This window comes from Pezoporus occidentalis, unplaced genomic scaffold, assembly GCF_034315485.1.
Source record: "Pezoporus occidentalis ecotype Australia unplaced genomic scaffold, CSIRO_AGI_Poc_V1 ctg61, whole genome shotgun sequence".
In the NCBI taxonomy this organism is placed as follows: domain Eukaryota; kingdom Metazoa; phylum Chordata; class Aves; order Psittaciformes; family Psittacidae; genus Pezoporus; species Pezoporus occidentalis.
The window spans coordinates 601,386-623,712 of NW_026915955.1; the positions used below are offsets into that span (position 1 = coordinate 601,386).

General features: G+C 37.5%; 1 protein-coding gene across 16 annotated transcripts in view; it reads right to left on the reverse strand.

Moving 5' to 3' along the window:
• EPB41L2 (erythrocyte membrane protein band 4.1 like 2) overlaps positions 1-22,327 on the reverse strand; it is a 101,069-nt gene that overhangs the window by 62,131 nt on the left and 16,611 nt on the right. The window contains exon 3 of one of the 16 annotated variants that reach the window (XM_062639688.1): positions 4,856-4,937. The exons of the other annotated variants lie outside the window; for them this stretch is intronic. The gene's annotated coding sequence lies outside the window, so the exon portion shown is untranslated. The remainder of the gene's footprint in view (positions 1-4,855; positions 4,938-22,327) is intronic. 16 annotated transcript variants of the gene reach the window in all.

The window sequence follows — 22,327 nt, forward strand, 5'->3', positions numbered from 1 at the left end:
GCCAAAGGAAATAAACTTGACAGTTACCTTAGTAAGAAGCTTAGACATGGGAACTTTGAACCATCTGCAGGCAAACTCACATTAAGCAAACATCTTGAGACCAAAAGTAACTACAAGTTGTGGGTATTTATTTGTTTTTTACTTTAAAATTCACTGTCTAAAGCAAAACATTTGCCAATTGGGGAAACTGAAGGAAAAGTTAGTATCTTTACTGCTACACTAGACTTCTGAATACATGTCAAACTTAAGTATTAGTTATGCAGCCATTTCTTTCACTTTTTAAAAAACCCTTCAAGTTTTAATACTATTAATAAAGCTAGTTGTGATAAAGTATTAATATTTAAGTATTATTTATCTCACATGTAATAGACCTCTGAAAAGCAGGTTTCTGTTGAATTTGCTATTTAAAGCCACATATTAGTATGTTAGTTTTAAAGCTGCTACCAATCAAATTCCATTTTGCTGTCACTTTCATAGACACATAACTGTTGCTGTCCTTTCCTAATGGTAGGTATCAATCTTAATAATGTAAAAAATTATTATCAAAATAATATATAGAGAGCTATAATCTACTTTCCCTAAGAAAAAAATCCAAACTTCTGCTGATCAGAGATTAGCAATCCACTCCACTTAATAAAATCAAATGGAGATTTCATTATTAACAGACATGGTGGTGATTTTTTTCTCATGCACCTCTAAGAATGAGCCAATTTCTTCCCCAAAAGTAGCTTGAAAACTTTTAGAAAAAGTGATAAATCTTAAAAGAAGCTACAGGAAAGAAAAATTACTGCATTCCCTGCATGGTTTTTTTACTTTCCAAAATATGCACAAATACATTTACACACTAATAAAAAGTCATTATACCCCACTCTCAAAATTAAGATCATATTTTGTTTATACAGTCAAATAGGAGGCATCTCCAGAGAATTCCTTAGAACTAAGCAAACTAAATCACCCTGTAAGCATGTCCCTATGGTATTGTTTTAACAATAAAAGAAACTGAGGATACCAAGTTACACCTCTTAACTGATTAAATCTAGACAGGATAGCAGTGGGTGATACAAACTTGCTCAGTATAATAAAAGAAAGGTTCTGCATCTCCAAGTGTCCAGGCTTCATAATCGAAGGTATAGTTAAAAGGAGAACTTGGCATTATACTACAGAAGCAAGGGAAACTTGCTACAGCTCCTGTATGACCAGGTCTGTCCATGTTCATTTAACGCCTTTATTTGATGCTAACAGCAGGAGGTGATTTCTTTTAAGAGCTCTATTTCCTGTAAGCTTGCAACTTCAGTGCTTTTCCAGGGGAAAAAAAGGTTAGAAATAGGGAGGGAAAACGTACAAAGCACACCTCTTTGCTAAGCCTGTAAATTTCTTTATACTCCCTGTAGTCTACGAATGAACTTTTAAGTGATGGATGAATTTACTGAACAAGGGCAATGACCAGGAGTGTAAGAGATAGTCTTCCCAAACTTCCCAAAATATGTATCTTCTTTATCACGAGCTTGGCATTATTTTTTTTTTTTCCTAGAGTTTCATTTTGGCACACGAACTATGCACCCCTTGAGAAATGGAGTATCAGGTCTACGTGCCCTTCCCTGCACTGAACAGACTGCAGACTCGGCTTTTTTTGCGAGTCTCAGTAGTAGCCACAGGGCAGAAGCCTGTCAGAGCCCACCCGTTTCCCATGCTGTGACAATACTACCGGAGCTGGGGCCTGAACTGATCTCATGCCATCACAGCTCTTCTCTGGAGGCTTAGAAGGTAATGCATTGACCAAGAGACTACCACGAACAATCCTATGCCACATATTGTCAAAGACACCCAAAAATTATTTCTTATAAAGCTTCACAGTTCACAGAGGAGCCTCATGCAATAATGCAGCTGATTAGAGAACTAAAGGCTCTTATTATAATTCAAACTGTTGGCGCTGTAACAGTATTTCCTGCTAAAAATATTTTTCCCAAACACAAAGACAAGTAAAAAAAAAAAAAAAAAAAAAAAAAATCACCCTTTCTCCTTATGATTCTGGTCCAACTGCCTCCTAAACTGGAAGCTTATTTGCAAGGAGGCACCCAGGCGAGCAAGCTGCCATTGCCAGTCTGTACACTGGTCAGCAGATGGTGCCATAACAGTTCTAAAAATCAGTACCACATTTCAAAGGTCGAACTTTCAACAGCACCAATACTCCAATTTCAACTGTAATTCCCAAATTATGACAAGTAATCGAATGCTTTCACAGGAGTATTAACGCAACATGTTGTAATAAATATAACTTCAGAGCCAACAGTGAATTACTACTCCATGACAAAAAAAAAAATTAGTTACATGTGTACATGAACATGTGTGTGCCAAAGTATATGCACATATTCACACAGCATCTAAGCTTATCTCCAAGAGCAGAAATGGCACAAAATGGTGTCTCCCCTAAGGGTGCTATGTCTATCAAATACAGTTTCCAGAGAATTCCAGGTGCATCACAGTGGCAAGCAGCCTCAGAGTTAATGGCAACTACACTGATTATCATCCTTTTACCTAGATAGTGAAGTCACTATTCAAAACAACAGGTATTCTGTTAGCCCTCACGTTTACATTCATAACAACCATTACACAGTTGGATGTTTGCAAGCACACTTTTCCCTCCCAAATACAGCAGCCTACCTGAGTGACTAGGAAAACATTTTTACTCTTATATAAATACTGAAATATCATTAAGTCTCTAAAACTAATTTTTGTAGTGCTAGAAAATTACTGCAGATGTCTCATCATTCCTTGCAATACACAGAATACGCAGGGACTCTCCAGAAAAACTCTGATAAATCCCTACATAGGGTGGTGTGAACTTAAAAGATATTTCTGAAACAGCAATATAAGATAAGTAGTAGAGTAATTCTGAAGATCACTGTGAAAACAAAACAAACTAAAATCAAGGCTACAGACAGCAAATGAAAGAAGACAAAGCTATTTTTCTCTAAAATTGCCAAGTATCAGCAATCTAGATAGCTTTATTGTGAAAATGTTCAATTAAGGTGTCAAATTCTTATAAAGCCATCTCTAGGGAAGTGACCTCAACTCTTTGCAAAGTGAAAGCAGAATCCAGGAACACTGCTATTTCTCAGAATCTTTTTCCTGCTAAAGCAGCAGGACAACACCATGTATCTACATCCTATCACTGAAGTGCTCTGAACTTTTCAGAAAACACCTGCTGCAGGGCATCTTTATTTTGTTTGGTGAATAACATAGTTATCACAATCCATATACAACTTAAAAGGATTTGTTTTAAAGGAAAATTCAGTGGAAGAGATACAACTCTCCAGAAAGCAAAGACAACACTACGAGACACAAAACCAAGTGAGAATTCTTTAAAAAGAGAAAGTTAAACAGTTCTGTAAACAGCTTTACTACACTTGGTAGCAGCCTAAAAACATGTAAAAAAACCACAGATTAATATTAGAAAGTCCTGTGTCCCAAACTAAATGAAATGCATTGAGAAACTGCATCATCTGTGTAATAGCACTCATGCAACATGAAAAGCTCATTGTAAAAATAAACCACAAAACCAACCCCAAAACTTTCAGTAAAACCAGAACATAAATACCATTCAAGTTCTATATGCAGCCAAGTTGTGATGCCCACATCAACATTTCTTTGAGATTACATTTAAGCAAATATACATCCGGCAGCTCTCTCATTGCTAGCTGTATCATACCCAGAGGTAACAGGAAACTGTTCCTTCTGTATTTTCAATCTACAAATACTCTGATAGGAAAAAAAGGGAAAAAAAAAAAAAAAAGAGAAACAATCTCAAACAGCAACTTCAAGTTGAGAAATCTCTCTCTGCCAGAGTACACATGCACATATACAATCTGTTGTTTATCAAACTGGTTTTGTGCTGTTCCCCAGAACTGAAAAAAATGTTGTAAACTGATGAGAATCCCAACAGCCTTTTTGAAAAAGGCTCTATTGAACAAGAGTGAGTGACCCCACCCAGGCCCTGACACTGCTAAAGGACATGCTCAGTGGAAAACTGGGATTAAGTTCCAAATTCATTCCAGCAGCCAGAAAATGAACATGGGTCAAGAGACAGCTCTGTTTTCCTGTTATCTGTCCAACAAACAAAGAACAACAGAGTCTGGGAAAAATCTCTGCCCTATCTTTAAAATCAACATTGCAAGTTTACAGTGGGTTTTCACTGTTCACATTAAACCCTCACAATAGCCACAATTTTAGAGATTAAAACCAGCACTGAACATTTGGTTTTAGCAATTTTGCCCCTCCAAACTCCATTCCTATCCTTTCATCCCATCTCACCTCTCCAAATGGCTGTTTCTATAACAGTGCTACTATTCCACTGAAGCACAGGCAAACATGTAATTTTTTCCAATTCCTTCTAAAGGGGAGTGGGGAAGGAATCTCTGTTCTGTAAATTACTTAGCTTGTTCTGATTTAGAGGTAATTGATTTCTAGATGCCACAGTAAATTTCTCATTTCCAACTTTTATTCTTTCTGTTTATAATCTCTTGGAAAGATTAAAACCAGTTTCTTTTCATACTTACAACATTAAGTTTACTCTTGCATAAGGTATGCTTCCAAGGCACTTACAATAACATGGGTAATCAAAGCACTTTCCAACTCAGGCTGAAAAATCATGTACTATTACCTGAGAATTTTTTTTTAACAGCAAACTGAGAGGCCCCAGTGAAATAAATCTCTGGATGCTGGAATCCCAGACGCATATCACTGTTTTGACAAGTATCCATTTCCTCTTCAGTGGGAGTCATACAGAAAATTATTACCATCTCGCATGTCTAGGAAATGTACAACAGCATGCAAAAGAGGGAAATAATCACAACACCAGGACTGAAGGTCAGGAAGAGAAATGAGAAACAACTAATCTGTGCTTTTGGTAGAACACTGGTGACAGTACTGACAATCCCCTACAAGCAGAACACATTTGTAAGTAATTTTCATAGGCAGATATAACCATTAGCTTTATTTCACCAATATGCCGTGGCTGAATGTCATACAGACACTATCAAGATCACATTCAAAATTCCTGTTAGCTTTTTATTTCAGCCAATCCAACATAGGAAAAATGGCCAGAAACCAACTGAAAAATGCATTAAGACAGTTTGCTCTGTCATGCACAAGAATAGAGTTCAATAGACAAACATTGTTTACAAAGCTTCAGGGTGTAAACAGACACAGAAGTGCCTTTTCTGGCAGCAACATCAGTTTTGTATTTCAACTTCAAAGTGCACTTCATCTTTGCTCGAGTCAAAGATAAGCACTATAGAGAGAACAGCTCTCTTTGGCAACCCAGTTTAACAATACTGGCTGATGTTTGCACATTACCAAGGGAAACAAAAACTTGGATGAAAGTGACATTAAAATAATAAATTATTTTATACAGGTGACAGATGTAGGATCTTCTCATGCTACTATTTCTTAATACCAATTTTCCTGTATTAGGATGCCAGCTGAAATACAAAAATTGATAAGACACCACTTCCTACCAATAACGAGGTCTGTTTTCAAATACTTGATTAAATGGCATCCCTGGCAATTAATCTTAAACAAGCTTAATCCAAATTCCAAGTAAGTGCAAATTTTCAAGCTATACAGTGAAGTATTTCAGGATTTTTGCAGCTAACTTGCAGCTCTCTCTTTACTGGGTATGTCAGTTATCAGTATGTGAATCAACTGCTGAAGAACCTGCAAAGATCATGACACACATGCAAGTAAGCAAGCCCAGGCTGCTAACAGTACAGCATTATTTTATAGAAAATAAACAAAACCAAAAAACAATAGTTAAAAGCATGGTAATTTACAACTGCTGCTACAAAGAATAAATGGTATTTCATATTCCTTGACAGCCATCCTACATTCCACAAACCTCAGAGGTTAGCCATCTGAGATGTCTTGTGTCGGCGCTTTCATTTTTATGTTTGCAGCTAGCACAAACTAGCCGAGTCTTTCATGTGGTACTGGAACAGAAGTATTCCACTGAAACAGAAGAACCAATTTGCCCAGTGTCATGCCCGCCCCCCATCCCCCCCAGTAATTATAATGCACGTAAAGTGATTTACGTAAAGCAGAACAATGCAAACATCTCCCTACATATTCATGTTTACTGGAATATATAATGAAGTATTGAAACTACAGCTAATACTGCTCTTCAGGAATGCATGCATCTGGTATTCCTATGGGAGCATAACATTGCCAATCCCAAGCAACAGAAAGCAGTGACGGGGAGATGACTCTTAGCTGAGCGAATAAAATTGGCAGTCAAAAGTTCATCAATCCCATAGGCTCTTCGAATGCTGGTATCTGATTAGAAGAATGAAAATATCAGCAACTTTCTAAAAGCTTCCCACTTTTCATGGCAATGGTTTCGCAACTAACAACATTTAAGCCATGGCAACATCTTCAGGCTAGACAAAGTGAAATGATTCCACAGAGGTCAGAAACAAGTCTAATAATACAAAGAGAGGGGGGAAAAGCAAAATAATTTTATGCTAATAATGCTGGGTTTGTGCCTCGACTGCAGCACTTAACATGTTTGTTAGTCATCTAAGTGCTTTAGCTGTTTTGTGCTTTCTGGAAGGACATTCCCAGCATGAAAGACTGTAATATAAAACAGATAACAGGATATGCATGAAAGTCCCAAGGGAGTAACTATTTAAACAAAGTTTTCTTTGGAGAGTTAGGGAAAGACAACAGATAAGAGAGACTTAGAATAATTCATTTGTGAACACCAAGAACAAGGTGGGGAGGAGTATTTAGAAGTGGACTGTAGACAAAGAAAAAAAGATGGTGACTTGCCAAACCACAACTGCAATGACATTCCCGTGTAAATACACATCAAAACTGCAGTTTACTGAAGCGGCCTCACCCATTGCAGGAAAGCCTTTCAATGACCACATACAAATGGGGATGCTGTATTATTACAGTAAGCTTTCAGGCCAATTTAAGTAGAGGCTTTATTCTGCCTTCTTGGGCTATATTTTCAGTTTTCATTCTATATATCCCGAAAAATTTCAAAGCTTTGAAACAGTCCAAGGCAAACACAAATCCAAGCTGACAGCAATTCATCATCTACCTGTTTTATTACACAAACCACACAACACAGCATTATGAACACCATATCAAAAATACTTCTTTCTTTGAATGAAACTCCCCATCTGCATTGGTGTGGGGCTTTATTTGCCTTATTTTGGGCTCATCAGTTTCGGGCTGACCGACCAAATGTTTGAAAGCATATTTACCACACTGCTCTCTATGGGTACGCTTCTCTCACATTTAATCTTAGATCCAACACCACGATAGAGCTCATAGAATCATAGAATAGTTAGGGTTGGAAAGGACCTTAAGATCATCAAGTTCCAACCCCCCTGCCATCGGCAGGGACACCTCACATTAAACCATCTCACCCAAGGCACTGTCCAACCTGGCCTTCAACACTGCCAGGGATGGAGCATTCAGAACTTCCCTGGGCAACCCATTCCAATGCCTCACCACCCTTACAATAAAGAACTTTGTCCTTATAGCCAACCTATAGTTATGCATTTCCTCCATCCTAAATATCTAATTTTTCCTTAACTCTTAAGTACTTCAGAATATAAAGCAACAAGAAAGCGAAAAATGGTAATTCATTTAAAATTCTTCTTGACCATAGTACACTGGTGAACAAATTTTTTTGAAGGAACATATTCTTGTGTGGAAGCAATGGAAAGTATAAATTGACAAAAAGAACACCTGACTCAGGCTTTTGTTTAAAATTGCATCACATTCTCTCAGAAATCAAGATCACTTGAACAACAGTTCCCAAAGCGAGATGTCAAGAGACCAACTGGAGCTCTCATCCAGATGAAGTCTGGGATGTGCTAGTCTAAGACGTAGAAGCTCATATGTTTAGGCAGACAAGTAAGACTGAAAAATTCTAGCCCTTGGAAAATGTGTACATCTGTGTATCTGTGTTAAGATGGAAGAAATACATACATATAATATACGTGAGTTTTGGGTAACAGGAGGAACACCATGTGAATTAATGTTCAATAAATTCAGTAACAAGTGTCAATACAGAAACACAGCAAAAAGGAAGAGTGATGTTATAGCTCTCAATTTTCTATGCATTTTATTATGAAAAAAAAAAAAACCTTGGGAAAAAGAAGCTAACAAACAAGCTAAAGAACGTAAAGACACCAGTGGAGAGAAAGTCAGAAGTAAAATATGGGACGGGGGAGGGAAGGAGAAAACAGGAAACAGACACTGAAGACAAAACAGGAAAAAAAAGGTCATGATTTGTGTAATAGCCAAAAAACTGCAGTGAGGCCCAAAAGGGGAGTGGGGTGGGAAGACACCAGAATCCCGCTATGGGCTAAGTTATATTGCAGAGAGCACCGGACAGACCACAAAGTCTCCAAGTGCTGCTGTATCTTCAAGCGCTTGGCTGGAGGAGATCCAGCAACTGTCATTTCACCCTCACATATAAAATCCTACCCAGCAAAGACATTTAACCACAAAAGAATTTATGCAAGAAAGGGCAAATACCCACCTACAGGACTGGGAAAAAGCAAAACCCTTAAATCTGCTGCCTTTATGCCATACTGTTTCCACAGAAGAATTTATTTTAAGAACCTAAAGAATTCTTTTCTATGTAATCAAGTGCCTCACAAAGGGCAATACTTTCAACCCTTTTCCAGTAGCCTCTTCATTTTTGAATGTTAATTTCATGACAAGTTTCAGGACCTGTTCTTCTCTTGTCAGATTTAAACAGAATGTTCCTTCCTTTGCACTTCTAATTATTTATGTATTTATTTTTAAGCAGCAAATGCTTGTTTTGGATTGCCTGGATTAAGCAAAAAGTCGTACTTCCTGGAAAAATTTGGTTAATGTATCCCCAAATCCCTAAATGACAGGATTTTCATTAGTTCACTTCATTTCTCAGGCACATCCACACGTTCATAAGTGTTTTGGTTACATTCAATAGGAAGATTTGAGGCATAATGATTCAACAATTGAACTACATCTTTGGCTTACCAGTTCCTACACAGTAAGCCTCTTCTTGGTTTTAAAACACATCATGAATTATACCCCATTTACTTTTGTTGGGGAACTCAAAGATCAACCACCTGTCTAAAATAACTATCTGAAAACATAAGCCCGAGTGCTTTGTGGTAGTTATAAAGTTGTCTCTCTAAAAGTACTTCTGATTTTAGCAAAAAGTTAATTTTACAGATAAAGAAATTCGGGGCACTACACAGAGGAAGTGACATACAAGACATGTTCACTGGGACAGCAGTAGAACCAAAACACAAACAGGTCTCAAGGCCTCCTCTCATGACATCAAATACTCCTAGGTGTTCCACGTAAGAAGACAACGTCATAGTTTTTCATTTGTTTTCACTCAAAACCTAGAGGCCACTTCTCTCCAAAACAAAAGGGTGCTGGACCACAGGAAGAGTTTAATACTGCTTAGACAACAGCAATACTTCAACGGCAATACAGAAAAGAGAAAGTTGCGGTAAGTCTTTTTGATCTGTTTTCATTATTAGATCCCCTAGACATGCACAAAAATTGTATTACATTACAGAGTGTCAGTAGGGTTATGTGGGCGTTACAAAACCTACAGAAAATTCTGAAATGAGCTTTTTTGCTTTTAAAACTATAACCCCGAAACACATGTATTCCCAGCTCAATTTCCATTGAAATAACTATCAAAGAAGCTAAAAGTTTGCTCTTGTCAAGTGATGTAACATTTTCTTGTTGAACAACCCAAGCTGATTAATGCTTGTATGATATCACTAAAATTCTGAGGTCAAATTCAAGTCTGGAGGAGACAGACACCACTAACTATACATTCCAATTCAACTGAATTAGAATTCACCACAGTTATGCACAAACAAACCAAATTCTCAGCCACATCAGGTGAAGACTTTTAAGTTGGCAGATTCCTCTTATGAGGCAAATGAGGCAATGCTGTCATCAAATTACTCCCTGCAACTTCATTAATTTCCATGAGCACATTTACAGAGAAACGACTCAAAGCAAAACTAATATGCTGTCCTTTTTCTGCAAAGAAAAGTTGAAGCATTTCTCATGCATTTCTTATGCCAATCAAAACAATGTTTCATTGTCTTCTCTAACAAAGGAGAATGGATTTTAGGCAGCACATGTATAAAACACACTGCAACACTTGAAATAAAAGTTGCAAACATTATAGCAAACTTAATGGAAAAGGGAAAGAAATGAAACTGAAGGCATTCCTTTCAAGATATACAGATAAGTAATACAGCATGCTCAGGGTGGCTTCCACAGAAGAGTTTCAAATTGTTGAAAAGACAAAATAACTTTTCATCCCATAACGTTATATGAACCAAGATATTACACCATATTTCACATAAAATGTCAATATGGTAAGCTATCAAAAGACTTCCATAAAGCTGGGAAGTTACATCAATAATTCTTATTCTGAAAATGCATTACCAGCTAGTGTTATACCCCATACTCAGATGCACAGATAAGCCTTTTAAATATATATAGCCATACAATAAAGACATTTAGATGGAAATGGTGAAAAAACATTATGTTGGAGTATAACGTTCCATAATGGGACACAGCTTCCCTAAAATTCCCAGGAACATTGCAACAAGGCTGTTTTAAGCTGTGATGTGTGGGCTTCACCATCTGCAATACACACACTCTTCAGTTTGATGTATATAAGCCCCTCTTTCATTCTCTTTTCTTCTCCCTTCCCTCTTGTACTTTTGCTTAATCTTATTTGCCTTTTTTTAGAACCTTCTTGATTATTGATTAAGTCCTATACTTTCCACTCAACTCCATAACCATTGTTAGAAATCCAAGGTGCCAAACTTTGTCAAAAGCCTGACTTACATCCAGACAGTTTAGGATCTCACCTGAAGAAAAACAACATAAGCCATTCAGAAAGCAAGCTGGAATTTTCTTTCAATCATATCCACAGGAAAACAAGGAAAATAAGCTGTTTGTGAAATTATGTGAATGCTTTTATCTGTCAACTGATCATAAAAAAAAACAAAAAAAAACATAGTACTTAAAAGTTGTTCAACTAATCAAATTATGCCACAGGCAAAATATATAATATGAAACAGCTTCAGAAATAGAGAATGCATTTCTGCAGCTAATTTTTTAAATGACAACTATACTACCTAAGATTGGGGATTTATTTCTGCCCAAAGCAACTGAAAACCACTATAGCCAATATATCAAAAGGATGTGCTGAGAGGCTGAAACAAAGGCAATTCAGTTCTTTCTTTTCTGTAGAGCACACCATATGTTCCAGTTAGTGCTTTCAACATCCCAAATAATTGTGAAAGTGGGAGAAATCCTCTTAAAACAAAGAAATAATAAAATCTGAGAACCAGATTTTTCTGCTCTTATCTCCCAAAATATCTTGTTCTGAAAAACACAGACTGATTATGTTCTTGATCCACAGCCTATGAAGACCTCTGCATTCTCTAACTGAAGAGATCACAGGCGTCGAAAAGCAACACTAGATCTCCTTTCACAGGGAATGTCTTCCAGAACAACCCCTTATTAATGGAGATGAAAGCAGAAGGCCAAAATACTTTTGCAAGAATCTGCCTGACAAAAAAAACCCAAGGCAAAGCCTATCTAGAAGAAAAGGATTGTATGCTCTGTTGACTTTGTCAGTGACCTCCTTTTAACTGTCATGGCTGGGATGAATAGCCTAAGTCACCAATCCATTTTATGACTGCTCAATCTGAGCCAGGGTTTAAGCAGCATGCTGTGCTGCACAAGGCCACGTTAATCTGTCTACAAGTTAAGATACTTGGAGAGCTGCAATCTGCCCATGCCCAGCAGACAAATAATATTCCTTATCTCTGTTCTAGTCAAGCACTGTATTTATTTAAGGAGTAAATTTTCCATTTCAATGTATATACAAATTTCAGGAAAAATATATACTCTGCTGTCGTGGTTTAAACCCAGTCAGACAGCTTGTTCACTCACTTCCCCCCTTCTTGCCTTCCCCCTACTCCCAAGAGGGACAGAGAGGAGAATCGAAAAGAATGCAACTCCCACAGGTTGAGATAAGAACAGTTTAGTAACTAAGGCATAACACAAATCACTACTGCTACCACCAATAATAACAATGATAAAGGAAATAACAAGGGAAGAGAATACAAAATCTCACCACCAGCTGACTGATAACTTGCCCCCCCCCCAAGCTCTGACCGATACCTCCTCCAACCGCACAGTCTCCCAGCCCTTCCGGCTCACTCCCAGTTACATCCTGGGCATGACGTGCTGTGGTATGGAATACCCCTTTGGCTAGCTTGGGTCAGGTGTCCTGTCTCTGCTCCCTCCCGGCTTCCCCTCCTCCCTGGCAGAGCATGAGGCTCACAAAGTCCTTGACCAAACCAAAACATCCTTGTTATCAGCTCTGCTCCCGAGCTGAAAGTCAAAACACTGCACTGCACCAGCTACCAAGGAGGAGAAAAATGACTGCTACTGCTGAACCCAGGGCATCTGCATTACTCAGAGTAGGTTTTAGTATTTGCAGAAGTCATGGAGAGGTGGTAGAAATACCACCTTTTTCTTCTCAATTTTGACCATGCCACTATCTTAGGAACTGGCTCTAACTAATCCTTAGTATATCCTTTAGTAAATGAAAATAAACCCAACAGGAAAAAAAAAAAAAAAAAATCAATTCTCAAAAGAAAAACTGTTAGAGGGAGAGATGCCATTTGTCTTTTCAGTGATTCCTAGCATTATGGGGCTTTGGAAAAAGAAAGAATACTGAAGTCATTTGGAAATTGTGCAATATTTCTTCTACTCAGTCTTTAATCCCTTCAGGAAACACAGCAAGAGTAAGAGGAATGCAAATAAATTTTAAGAAGTGGAGTTGGAGCAAGTTTTTCTTCTGAGCACTTTGCTGAGAGTGATCCAAGAAAAGCCCTTAATATTTAAAAAATAAGCTGATGGAAAAAAGCTAATATTTATAAATGCTGCTTAGAAAAAAAATAGGTAATTTGGTTAAGAAATGGCTCTGTTAATATTGCTGTGTTCTTAAAATTCTTTTAGGTTGCTTTAGTCACAGGTGCTCAAACAGTTCTGAAGGCTAGTTTTAAAGCGTTAAAATCTCCAAATTCGTTAATGAAGTGACCATAAGACTCTGTAAAGCCACTTTCTAAAAATGTTCAGTGTTGTCATTGTGAAGTCCTTTACAGTATTCTGTCTAACCTTCAGGAATAAAGAATAGATCCCCTGATTTCAATTGGCTGACAGTAATGCTCTATTAAACTGTGTACATATTCCTGCACATATATGTTTTTTCTCAAGAAACTTTCATATTAAATCATTCCACCCCAATCTCTTTGGTAAACTAGTTTTGATAAACTCAACAGGTCAAAAATAAAAACTATTATGCAAGAGCTTTAAAATGAAGTTTTCTCCTTTTTGCTTTCCAGCATGCTTTTAAAAATAGTCTACACTGAAAGTGCCAACAGTATTTTAATACATGATCACTTACAGTTAACAAACCATCAAGGTCTTTTCTCCACTCCTACTCCCTAGTTTCTAGCACAAGTATCAGGTAATTCCAGTGGTTCTTTACAGCTCTGGCACTGCACTAACAGTCTGTCACCCTACTGTGAAGGGAAAGCAGATGTATTATGGACTCTACCAGGCTTTGCAGGAGCTTGACATGGGTTAGTTTATTAGTACAGATGTATCCAACAGAACTTTGAGCTATCGCCATTCTGAATATCTATATTCATGTCATACTCAGCAGACAGGATTTGGTTCCCAAACAAAACCACATACAGCTTAAAACAGAATATGCTATATCACAATTTACAGTGCTATTCTGAACACCTACATCAGCACATGAACTTGTATTTGTATTGGTACCTAGTGAACAGCATGAATAGTTGACATGCTTTTTTGCTGATCTACCCATATTAAAAAAAAATAATAAAAAATGCTACTGCTGAAAATAAGTTAAAGCCATGGATTTCTTATTTAAAATTTCCCTTTCTAAATTCACATAGCTCTAGAACATGTATGTTCCTATAGCAGTTCTAGTGCTCTGTGCAGTGGAGAAAACCATGCAGATTAGTCCTTACTAGCAATATGCAACACAAATTTAGCATTTCCCAACAGTTACATCAAAATATAACCACCAGAGCTCTCAATAATATTACACATTCCAGGCAAAAAAGTTGGTTGTTTCTTTCTCCTTAGTGCACTCCCTTCCTCCATTCATGTCACCTCAGTACCTTGAGGTACTGACTCCAGCACAACTCTCCACAAGGCTGACAGCGCCTCTCCACACAGCAGAGCTTGGCTCCAGCACTTCACCAAATGGCACACATGCTATGGCTCACAAAAGTGAGAAAGGAGAAAGGCAAGGTGCTGGACAGCACAGTCCACCTCTTGCTTCATCATTTCTGCTGCAGGAACTGAAAGGTGAAGTCTCAGGATGGGATGGAGACTGACACACACAGCAAAGCAGCCTGTGGAGTGCTGTGCTAGGCCTAGCAGGCTCACCCCAAGCAGCAACCATGACTCACGTTCTGACCCACATCATTTGGTTAAGTCTGAACTGAATTTATACCCATAAACTGGAAAAGTCATTTTAGGAAGGACATCTTTTGTCAGTCTGCTCAAGATCTAGAACATGAAAAAAGTAATATACAAAGTTCACTGAAGACATCAAGCCTGACACTTCTACAGCATCTACAAAATAGCAAGCAAGTTAGGCAGAGAAATGTACATAACACATGCTAAGTCATTATGACAGGAAATACACTGGAAAAGTAATTCCCCATGAAAAGAGTGCTTTTCATGCTTTACTCTATACTTGCAACATTTTTACCTAGAAATGCATGCAAGCTCTGCTCTATTTCTTCCCATTGTCTAGGTTAAATTAAAAAAAAATTTAAAAAAAATAGACATGGCAGCAGAAGAAAATGATTTACAAATGCTTACTAAGACAAATTAAGTCACATCTGTGACAGTAATATTACTCTAGGTATACCACATCAACCAACTTAGATATCTATTCCCTAGCTCATGTAATACTCTCTACTAACAGACTACAGTATTTTCCCACTTTGTGCAGAACTCCATTTGCCCTGCTTCTGTAAGTTTCAAGGGAAAAGAAAATACAAAACCACATAAAAGTTCATAAAGGATGAATACTAACGGTCATGGTATTTTTCCACTAGTGACCACAACAACAATCAGTTTTACTCAGCAAATCATATACTGTAGTATCCAAAATAAAATAAAATTGTATTTGTGCGAAGAAGATAAAATACTGAAACAGCTCAAGAAATTTAAGATGATTAATGTTAATTCTCAAGTCTCTAAATATGTTTGACTTGCAGAATATTCTTTATCACATTACTTCTGAATAAAAATGATAAAATTAGTCACTAAAGTGTTTTTTCATACACATGAATGAGATTTTGGGGCCACTTTCCCAAAAACATAGGCAAGATAAACAAACCAAAGCAATCCCTCAATGGCACTTGCAAAGGTCTTGGAACAGGTGATGTTTACTTTGGTCTTGATGACCCAAGGAATCTATGCCAAGTCTTTAACAGCTAATAATTCAAATATCTTAACACTCATCAAAACTCAAACTAGGATTTTGTCGACACACTGCTGTCACAGTGCTCAGCGTCTCCTTTATGCACTACATTACTCTGTCAGAATAAGAACACAGAAACGCAATGTACTTTCTCTACTGCTTTGAGCAGACAGCTCTTTGTAGCCACCCAAAGAATGTGTTCTGCAATCTCTCATAATTTAATCACTGTCAGTCATAACAGCCTATTGTAAAAAATAATCCACTCATTTATTTTACCATCAGTGCACTCAAGCATGGTCAATTTACAAGCAGCATAGTCACATGCATCAGCCACAGGAGATTCATTACAGAGCTGCTGGAAAGTCTGCGAACAAACAAGTTGCTCTCCTCTGATTATCCACAGGCTACATCTAGAAGTCTTACAGCCTTTCATACTACTTTTACAGCAGAAACAAATGAAAGCCTTCAAGCAATAGCTCTAGTGCTTCAAAGCATGCTCACACAGATCGTGTGAGGCATGGCTAATTACAACTTCAAATTTTAATACTAAATTACAGAAATAGTATCATCTCATTCAAGTCAGGTGTTCATGGACGAAAATGGCATCTTAATGTCATCACAGTAGCTCACAAAACATACAAGATAAGCAGCACAGCTGTTTGTGCCAAAAGACCAGAACCACAGCTTACATTGTAAGTGTAGGAGTTGTGGCTGCAGGAGGTACACTAAGGCTTAGGAGCTATCACACAGTAAAACATTCAGGAAGTGCAAAATAGCAATTCAGATCAGTACACCTGCATGCATTTAACAAGCCCTATTCACAGTGAGGTTAATGAAGTCATGCAAGTAATATCTGTAATAGCTGCAAGCACCCAGAAATGCAGGCATTGCCAGTCCAGTAGTCACTAACAGACAGGAGTTCCACAGAAGCTACACACAAAAAACGACATGCATACACACTTTTTTTTAATGTTTGCACACACACACGTATGTATACGATAGTCTTGTCTCTCTTGACCAGCCAAGGATTCCTCAGGAAATATCCTCCTACATGAGAACTTATACAAATATACCTTATAATAAAGACTGGTCAGAAAAATCATTCACATTATTATAAATACTAAAGCTTTGTAACAGTTTTCAACTGGTAACTGTTGAAATTGTATGGTTGACAAAAAAAAAAACAAACAAAAAAACACATCATTTTACATAGAGTAATTCATTGAATCTTGCCTTCTTGTGTGCCATATGCAGAACACCTGCACAAGTCCTTGCTCCTTAAAGTCCTGTCATCTCTTCCACTTTAAAAAGAGTATAAATAAAAACAGAGTGGTGAAATAAAGCCCAGATTTACAGAGTTAATATTTTCAATCAGGATGCATAGATAAAACTAGAAGTGGTCTACCACTAGATTTAAAAAAGAAAGCCAACTAAAGCAGCATCATTGTGAACACTCAGCCATTAAAGACCCTTGGCAAACTAGAGAAGCCGCACCCACCAGTAGGATCATGCTATGAGCTAAACTACACAGAACACATAACAGACATCACTGGACATCCTGCCAAAGCCCCACATATTTATCTTAAGAAAAATTGCAGTAGTACTGCAGATGCTGACAATTTGTTTTACCCTGTGTTCTGCAATGTACCTGACCAAACCAAAAATGCAACTGTCACAATGTAGAGATATTAGGTATTTCTTGAACTTTGCCAGCAAAGATTCCCAGACAAACCTGCAGAAGTTTCTTGTTTATTGCAATAAGAGTGTAATTTATCATCCACACAGACACTCAATCACTTAATACAATGCACTCCAGTTAATTAACAGAACCAATGTACTAGGCAGCTGCTTCGATATTTCTTGCCTTCAAGTAAATTTTTGGCTGCTATTGAAACAAACCTGCTTTGAATGCAACTGCTTTCACAATGAAAGTTAGTAAGTGACTTACGTAAGAAATCCACAGCATATCAGAGATATCTAAGCACATATACATCTATATCAAAATTGATATCAAGAGCATCATGCCTATTTCCTTATTAAAAGATACTTAATTTTACCTCTAGAAGTGTTTGGTATCATGAAATATGACTTTTCCCAGTGAACTGAAAATTATAAACTTAAGTTCTCTCTTTATAAGCAAAAAAAAGGCAAATGGCCACAATACCATTCACCTTCTGGGTGTCAAAACTGCAAAGCAATAGAGTACAACTGCCTAAAGGAACTGAAGTAATTTTAATTGAAGCCAATACTTTAGGGGAAACTTTTTAAGGCTCCAAAGGTTATTACTGTTGAATTTTCCAAAGGAGTCAATGAGAAGTAAATTTTCATGCAGTCTTTAGTTTAAAAGTCTGCCAAATACTCAGAAAAAGGCTAAGAACCAAATCTGGAATTTTCAACCCAACTAGGTCAGGCACACTACCACCTCAAGCAGCAAAAACTAGCAAATACACCAAGTCTTTGCCATGGTTAGCATCTCTAACTCAGAAATGCTCATGTTTGGAACTCATGCACTGAAAATGTAATCCTGCCACTTGTCAATAGATGTAAATTCTGAACAAGACAAAGCAACACAAAAATCCACCCCAGCAACCTCATCCACAAAATCAGGCTACCAGGCTTCTCTACAAAAAAAGGTGGGGTTTGTTTGTTTGCTTACCTTTAACTTTGTACTCCCGCTACTTCACTGACTTGCAAGTTTGTCATGAGAAAACAGTGATGGCAACAGGCTGTGTACCTCACTATACATACACCTTACAGAGATATTTAATAAGATTATCTACAAACTCCCAGAAACATCAAGTCTTGAGTTTCAAAATGAAATCTGAAATGTAATGTTGTTTTCCAGATATGTCTCTATGGACTTAAGTATAAGACAAACATATTTATATAAGACTTATAAAAAGTATAATTAACTCCACTTTACCCCTTGAGCAACAATGTGGTCCTAGCCAGTCCACAACTACAGCAAATGTAGCTTCTCGCAGCTTAGAAATGGCTCCCCTTCCAAGTCAATTATCAATGCTGGGCTATCACAGGGGCAAACATGGTCATCTGAATCCCCACTAGTCACAGGGACATTACAGCATCATCCTGAGACTCCGCAATGGCACAGTGGGCCCATGTGGATCCACTGTACTCAGCACTCCCATTCATTAACTACTGCTGATGCTTCCCTCTCCTTCTGTTAAATCAGATCTGCTTCAGTACTGATCAATGTCTATTTAAAATGATGGGTGTTTCTGAAATTTTCAAAATAAAGGAATACTTAACTAAAAGGAAGAAGAAAAAAAAAAAAAGGTGACTATACCTGCACTGAAGAGAGATTCCTAATCTACTTTTCAAAATTTTAACAGACTGACACAATGCAACTGTTTGCATCAGACTCCATAGGACAATAACAAATTATTCCACAGAAATAAAATTTTCAAGGAAAACTTATTTTATCCAAGAACACACAGCACCTTACTTTGCAATGACTTGACTTTTCAGTATCTCTAAGCCAAGGCTGCCTTTGGAATATAGTGTAAGTCGATAATCAGTTCGTTTGAGGTACACTGTATTGCTGAATCTGAGAAATATCCTCCTACGGCACTACAGGCATTGAAAATTAGTGGATGCACCATTTCAGAACTCATTGTCAGGGCAGCCTTAAGGCTGACTTCCAAGTAGTATGTCAGGCATAACAAATATTAATTCTCTTCAAACAGCTGTACTACAGAACAAGTAGAAAACTTTTTTAAAGGTGAACATCTAGTACCTCCAGAGATATAAGGAAGTAAATGACAAGTGAAAATTTCTAGTGGTAAATTTTTTATTGTTATGACAAAACCACCTTTATCCCATTATTAAACTACTTATTCTGCATTGACTTTTTTCAAGAAACGAAAGACTTCCATGCTAGTTAACATATTTGATTTATTTGTTGAAGGAGGCCTTTTTTCAGACTACTGTTTTCTACACAGTGGATTTACTGGTTTGGCTAGTTCATTTGATTCCAACAGCAAGCTGCAGCAGTATCACAGGTCAAGCACCACATTTCTCAAATTACCTTAGCTTTAAGTTTTGTACATGTTGTTGAAACACTAAAGCTTTTCAAGTTTCCTTCAACATTTTATCCTATGTCTAGCATTTCGATAAGCCAAAGAATTAAAAGGAAACTTATTTTAATGAAAAGCAAAGCTATCAGAGGAGATATATGATATCACTTATTATGAATGCATTTTCAAAAGCAAACTGCACAGACACTTAAACATAGCTGATATTCAGTTTTTCTACGATCTGTCTATTCTGTTAAAAGTCACCAGTCATGTGAGTGAACAAGAATACTAACCATTTAATTAATTTGAAAGTTTAGGGACAGAGCAGTGCAAATTCAAGGCTTCTCAGCAGCACTGACAGGACTAACTTTTTCCAGTCCAATTTCATTTTTTCTTCAACAACAGTACCACTTCCATCCCTCCTCCCATAGTTTAGGAACCCCAACGCCTAGCCTCACTGCACAGTGACTCCAGTCCTACTGCTGTCACACCGTGTTACTGCCTCCTCTCTGTCCGCATTTCTGACCTTTGACATCTTCCCAGAAATCTGTCCAGTTTACATCAGGAGAACACAAACAGAACCAAGGATACTACAAGAATCAAGCTTCCCACTCACTTGCCTCTGCCTCTCACAACCAAGAGCTGTTGCAAAGACATACTGTTATCTTAACCCCTGTTACCATAATTAATGCCAGTACAGGATGGAGCAAGATGCAGAGGAGTGGGCTGCATGCTTCGATTAATGTCAGCTCCCTGAGAAATTCAAGCAGCCCTTGTGCCAAAGCAGGCCAAAACACAGAGCCTCTACCCAGAGAATCTCATCTTTTGGTTTTATGCTGAGGTTTTGCTGCCCTTATCAGCCCCCCATGCAACATATCAGTTCTGTGACAAAAGACAGTTAAGCAAAGCACGTAACAAAGGCAATCTTGGCCTATACTTTCTCCTTCCAAAAACATTAAAACTATTTCTTTGTCCCCAACATTAACTTTTGGTTCAAAGCAAGCAGCTGTTTGGCAAACCTGTATAATCATTCCTATCATCTCTTACAGGGGTTTACTTTAAGCATTTCAGTTGAACATTTTTCAGGTGGTGAGAGTGGGTAGACAAGGCAACCAGGTTAATAGTACTACTGAAACAAAAAGAAATTAGTATGTTTCCAGCTATAGCTAAATTCACTGGGAATTATTTCACTTGAACCTCCTGAAGTGCCTCAGGAGAAATTCTTCTGTGTTAAGCTTGCAATTACTCTACAAAGCTACGCTGTAAGTTCTTCATCCCATAACAGCTGTCCCTCAGTTTACAGTTCCAGTTAACTGAACTGCTGCCATCAGCTACCTGCATTTTACACAGACTCGGGCTATATATGTACTTTAAAAACTATTGCCTGACATCTGCATTTCCCCTTCAATACTGCCCTTGATACCCGCACTATCTGCAACTTGCCAGCACTTCTCAACCATAGACTCATTCTTAAGTGTTATTTTTGTGTCTTATTAAAGAAGGAAGCATTACTACTTTCATTCAAGAATACCAAACAGGTATACAAGTGCACTGGTACATACGATAGCACCATTTTTTTAACTATGATGTTCATGCAGTTAAATCTTGCACCACCTGCAACCTTGAAAAAACAAGTAAATTTACAATACTCTTTCATTCAACTTTTCATTGCAATGCATATCAAGTGTGCCCATTCCTAACCAAGCTGGATTATAACAAATTGAATAAAAAGCAGTTCCATAACTGGAAGAAGCATGCTAAGTACCATCTGGTAAGGCTACAGGTATAATTTTGGTTTAAGATGCATCTCCCCAGCTGATGCCAGAAATCAAATATTTCACATCCTTGGTTTAGGGAGAAGCTACCTAAACAGCTAGCTAAATAAACAAGGGACAATAACTCTGTCTTTGTAGGATGAATAGGAAAAGTTGAAGCAGCAGTCTCTTCTGTGGTAATGGGGGGGATACCAGGAAACTGTACAATGGCAGAAGTTTCCTAAATAAGAACTGCTGCCAAAGCAATTATAGCAAGTAATCAAACCTTTCTGTTTGTTTTTACTCTACAAAGACAACAGAGACTTTGCTGCAATCTGAAAAATAAACAATAACCCTTTTCTGCTAATTAATACCAACCTAACAAATGAACTATAGGATATGATCAAAGCTAGCAGTAATAGCAATGTAGTTTTTGTTTTGCCTATGGCTTGTGAAATACAAAGTCCTCAAAAAAGAAATTCAGGATCCTTGACTCAAAATAAATACCTAGACGTTAAGATCAAGCTTTACAAGCTGTGGTACCGGCTTTGGGAATCCACTTTTTGTATCTCTGTACAGAAAAATCTAGTCTTGTGACTATCTTCAGGAAGCAGCACAGACATTACAGAAGTTATGAACTCAATTTTCAGATTTCAGGCTAGATAAAAAAAACAACCCTCCTTTATCTTCATGACTATGTCACATTCAATACCTTGATCCTAGTAAGATACTAAACACTTTGCATGTGGCAATATAAATGAAACTGTGGAAGACTATGCAGCTATTTCAACATTTCTTTTATTGGCAGGACTTCAGTGCTCCCTTGAACAAATACGTTGTTGTGTTAATCCAATTCCTTTGGATTATGGAGAGTAGCTGCTATATGCACAGCAACAAAAGTTTTCAGTCTTCGTAGCTTCAGCTTTCCTTGTTGC